This window comes from Papaver somniferum, chromosome 2, assembly GCF_003573695.1.
Source record: "Papaver somniferum cultivar HN1 chromosome 2, ASM357369v1, whole genome shotgun sequence".
Taxonomy (NCBI): Eukaryota; Viridiplantae; Streptophyta; class Magnoliopsida; order Ranunculales; family Papaveraceae; genus Papaver; species Papaver somniferum.
The window spans coordinates 160,529,956-160,535,321 of record NC_039359.1 but is presented as its reverse complement, the minus strand read 5'-3'; the positions used below and the strand labels follow the sequence as shown (position 1 = coordinate 160,535,321).

The window sequence follows — 5,366 nt, the reverse complement described above, 5'->3', positions numbered from 1 at the left end:
TGTGTGCGCGGGGCTTCGCCCCGTCCCTTGAAGAAGTATTTTTGATTTGGTGTGGCGGGGCAAATACATTAAATAGGTGGAAAATATGTGCAGATTTTATTTATTTATTTCCTTTCAACTTGTTGTGAGCGAGGCTTCCCCCGCCCCGTGGAGATGTATTTTCGATTGGGCATGCGCGGGGCTTCGCCCCTCCACGTGGAAATGCATTTTTGATTTGGTGTGCGCGGGGATTTGCCCCGCCCCGTGGAGATGTATTTTTATCTGATATGGCGGAGCAAATACATTAAATAGGTGGAGGATATGTGCTAATTTTATTTATTTATTCCTTTTATTTTCTTGATTTTTTGCCCCTTTATATATTAATTTGAAAAAAATGGTCCTAATATATTAATTACTCGATGTCCAAATTTAGTTTTGAGTTACATAGAATTCTAAACACGGTAAGTTAGGTTTTCTTTAAGTTTGTAATTTTTAAACCAATAGAATTCCATAGGTTTTCATAGGTTGACAAATGTCCTCATTTAAGTATTGTCACTTCATGAATTCCAAATAGAATTTAGTTTCCTTTTTTAAATCTTTTTCCTATTCTTTTCTAAACCAATCATACGTCGCCAAAACACTCGTTTCACAAAACTCAAAAAAGACCTATTTCGGCCAATAGGAAGCGAGGATTTCCTCACCGTTCAACGTGAGAGTTTTATTTGTCTAGGCCTTTTAAGTCTTTAGATTTTTCTAGTATGTTTAGGAATTATTACATCACTAGAATTTTTGTTATTGAGTTAGTTTTATTTGCATATATAAGACGCCTAATATTATTGTAAAGAACGCACACTCAAATACTTACAGGGTGTTAGTCCTCAAGGGAGTTGGGGGAGTTGGGTGTAGTTGTGTTTTTTCCCGTTAGTCGTGAGGGAGTTCGAGGGAGTCTCTTAAAATCCCCGTTAGTCGTGGGAGAGTTTAGAAGAGTCTTCCCAACTCCCTAGAAAACCCCGTTAGTCGTGGGGGAGTTTGAAAGAAACTCTTAAACTCCCTGTTAGTGGTAAAAATTAGAATGATAGGGAGTTTTTTTTTTTTGGGAGTTCTGGGGAGTTCTAGGGAGTTTATAGTGTATTTTTGCCTCACTCCAAATCTCTCAAAAAAGTAGAGATTTTGGGAGAGTCTCTCAAACTCCCTACACTCAACACACCAAACTCTCTCAAATTCTCACTACTTTCTTACACTCCCTCAAAATCTCCAAGATTCAAAATACATTAAATTCCCTCCAACTCACTCGTGGACTAACCCCCTGTTCATATTTTCTTAACTAGCTACTCAGTATCTACCTATCTTTTCTGAATTATAAATCAAGTTTTCACAACTTAATTAGTTTGTTATTATCTTTGTGTTTTTAGGTTTAAACATTGATCTTGACTAGTAGTAGTTTTGCTATATTGCGACTCATTCATCCCAAGGCAGAGAAAATAACAATGAAGGGGGTCGACAAGCTTATTAAGAGGGTGATGGAGGTGGCACTGATGACCACCATTATTTTCATTGCCTTCTCACTAATTCCTGAGGATTATGCTGGAGACAACCATACAAATTTTTATCTAAGGTTAAAGCCATATGGTGGCAATTTCACAGAAGGTGTAATGAATAAGGTCAAATATCACATTGCGATGGGGATATAGATGATGCCCATTATTCTAGTCGCCCTCCAAATCCTCCTCATTGGAGTAATTATCTGGAAAGTGGGAACGTTTGATGGTAATTCCTTTTGGTGTATTATAACACATTAACACTTTATAGTGAATACGAGTTTTTTCTTGAAGATGTTTAGTTGAAGGTTAAAGCTTATTCCATTGATTTGTTTTTCTATCAGGTCTGGGATTTAGTGAAAAGGTCCAACCTAGCACGGAGTCGAGTACAAAATTTAGTGATGTGAAGGGAGTTGATGAGGCCAAAGCTGAGCTAGAAGAAATTGTCCATTATCTTCGTGATCCTAAGGTATGTAAATTTCAAAAAAGCGTGAATTCTCGTTATCAACAGTTGGTCCAGTTATGGTCTGGGAACATGAGAGAGTTGCACATGTTACACCTAAAATTTAAAAAAAATGTTACGGGCAATACGATTGTCTGAACCTTCTTTCGCAGTAAATTAAATGTGGAGACTTTGCTCAACTTTTATTCATATATCTTTGAATTTTTAGGTTCTTATATATTCAGTCTTTAACAATAGTAGTCTTTTTATTGTTTCAGCGGTTTACGAGCCCATGAGGAAAGCTCCCTAAGGGGATTTTGCTTGTTGGTCCACCTGGAACAGGTAAAACAATGTTAGCAAGAGCCATTGCTGGAGAAGCTCAAGTACCATTCTTCTACAAAAGCGGGAGCGAATTCGACGAAATGCTTGTTGGTGTAGGAGCAAAGAGAGTGAGGGATCTATTTTCTGCAGCAAAGAAGCGGTCTCCATGTATTATCTTCATTGATGAGATAGATGCAGTTGGAGGGAACCGTAACCCCAAAGATCCGCAAGGCTCGCTGACCTTGAATCAGTTTCTTGTCGAGCTTGATGGCTTTAACCAAAATAATGGAGTTATTGTAATTGCTGCAGCCAACTTCCCAGAGTCTTTGGATAAAGCACTTATTAGACCTGGACGTTTTGATCGTAATCTCGTTGTTCCCAACCAGATGTTGAAGGACGAAGACAGATACTGGAATCTCACATGTCTAAGGTAACTAATATTTTATTTTTTATTTTTCGTGTATAATTTCATGGATATTTTAGATTATTTTCGATATTCAGCTCTATTGTCCAATGTTTAAACGCATGAAATATATATGCATGCTTGACTTGTGGGGTTCTTACAAACTCTATAACCTTTGACAGGTTCTCAAAGAAGAAGATATTGATCTAACTAATATTGCCAGAGGAACACCTGGATTATCAGGTGCAGATCTTGCAAATATGGTGAACGTTGCAGCTCTGAAAGCAGCAAAGGATGGTGCTAAGGATAAGATTATAATGGGAAGTGAACGCAAGTCATCTGTGGTTTCTGATGAATCTCGAAAATTAACAGCTTTCCGCGAAGGTGGTCATGCTTTAGTAGCCATCCACACAGACGGAGCTCGTCAAGTTCACAAAGCAACAATAGTTCCACGTGGAATGTCTCTTGGAATGGTAGCGCAATTGCCCGATGAAGATGAGTCTAATGTTTTTCGCGAGCGAATGCTAGCTAGGTTAGATGTTTGCATGGGTGGACGAGTAGCGGAGGAACTTATATTTGGCGATAGTGAAGTTACATCAGGTGTATCCTCTGATCTCCAACAAGCAACATCTTTAGCAAGAGCAATGGTCACGAAATATGGAATGAGCAAAGCAGTTGGACTCGTAGCTCACGATTATGATGATAATGGGAGGAGTATGAGCACTGAAACTAGACTTCTTATAGAAGAAGAGGTGAGAGGATTCTTGGACAGGGCTTACTATGATGCGAAGACAATTCTAACTACCCAGAGCAAAGAACTCCATGCACTAGCTAATGCTCTACTGGAGAAAGAAATACTCACAGGAACCCAAATCAAGGCTTTACTTGCCCATGTCAATTCAAAGCAAATGAACCAACCAAAATAACAAATTGTCACACCACAGGGTACTAGTTCACAATCGCCATCAGCTCGTTATTCCGCACCAAGTCCAGCTGCATAATATAACACAACCTTAATTAAAAAGGATAATTTTGGTATTAGCATAAATATTTGGATTAGGGGGTTTCAGTTTACTTCTAATTCTAAATGTCTTAGTGTCTTACTTTGTTTAAAAGCCCATTTTGCTTGTGCAAACAAACGAGATTGGTGTGATAATCTTCATCATCTATTCTTCTCCACCCGGCGTAAGATCCCAAGCTCCCACATTTTACTGAACCATGGGAAAGAAGCATGGTTACTTATAGAGAAGCTGCAGCAGTGTAGTTAGTACATAACAAAAAAGGAAAAGAAAACTACCGACATTTCACTCGCATACTTAGTACTGCAACCAAATTTTACTGCTCTACTAAATTTTACTGCTCTACTAAATTTTACTGCCCTAATCCTTGTTGATTTGAAGTATTTTATTAGGAGTTTTGAAATAATCTTGACTGAATATAGTGTTATGATGAACACTAAATTGATGAATCATAGCAAGATCGAGCCTGAGACCAAAAAAGCTCAAGAACAGTGAAGAATGTGTGCTTAAGTCATCATGACGGAGCATAGCCACTTAATTTATCCCGGCACTGCACTTCTCTATGACTATACTGCACTTTACTCCCAACTTCCCCCAACCCGTGAGTTGACAACATTGCCATGACAACACTGTCACAAACAAAGCACCAATAGCATTTTGTGCTATTTCATTCCGTTCAAGACTAACTGGCTGTTGTGCACAATAGTAGATTCACTTTTCCGGTTCATGAAGAGGCCTGCTTATGAGATTCACCAGCAAGGTAAGCAACAACAGATAAGTGGTCGAATGAGAACTTCGACACCTTGAGTTACTTTAAGTGACAAACCCTTCATCACATTAGCCATTTTCACCATAAATGAATGGTGGAGATGTTCCCAAGTAGAAGTTTGCTGCCAAAAAAGATCCATAAACCATCACCTAGTGTATATACTTGCCCAACTTTAAAACTCTCGTTATAGATTTTATATATTCACGAAGAATTGCCTAAAAGGGGCAATAATAAGTTCCATACATGGTTAAATGACCTATCAGGAAGGAAGATCATCGAGACAAAAATGAGTAAATGACATTACAGTACAAGAAAAAAAAATATAATGATATATGTGCCAAGGGGTAAAACTGAAGAACTACATTTGACTTTAACGTCATTCTTCCGTTTAACCTTTGTTTTCCTTTTGATGGCGGAATTTTAAAGAGATACAAAGACTGAAAGCCAAAAGAAAGAAAAAAGAGAACAAAAGAAACGTTTTTCCGAAGTTACGTTAAAACAAAGAATCAGATCCAAAAGAGACTTGAATTCAAGTTTATTACCTCTATTAATTACCCAAAAATGTTTGTGCATGAAAGTTTCAAAGTCTCGTCTTTTTCTTCTTCTTCACCTAATCATTCTCCAACTACCATCATTCGATCAAATTAAAGATAAAGTGCATGGAAAGAACTGCATTCTCACCACCACTACTAGATCTAAAACCAACATTTGGAAGACTCTGTGAACAGAAGAATGCAGAGAAAGAGTTTGTAGCAACTTATGTATTTGATCGGATGGGTGTGTATTCGACGTGATTATTAAAGCAACCGAAGAGTCATCTCGGTATATTCCAGAGAGGTATTAATAAGAAAGAATTGATCGTAGAAGCAAAGAGTGGAAACTACCATGACACATT

At 37.9% G+C, this 5,366-nt stretch overlaps 1 pseudogene; it reads left to right on the top strand.

The window, feature by feature from the left end:
* The first annotated feature begins 1,466 nt into the window (after positions 1-1,466).
* On the top strand, positions 1,467-4,509 carry LOC113352351 (annotated as a pseudogene).
* Positions 4,510-5,366: the final 857 nt, after the last annotated feature.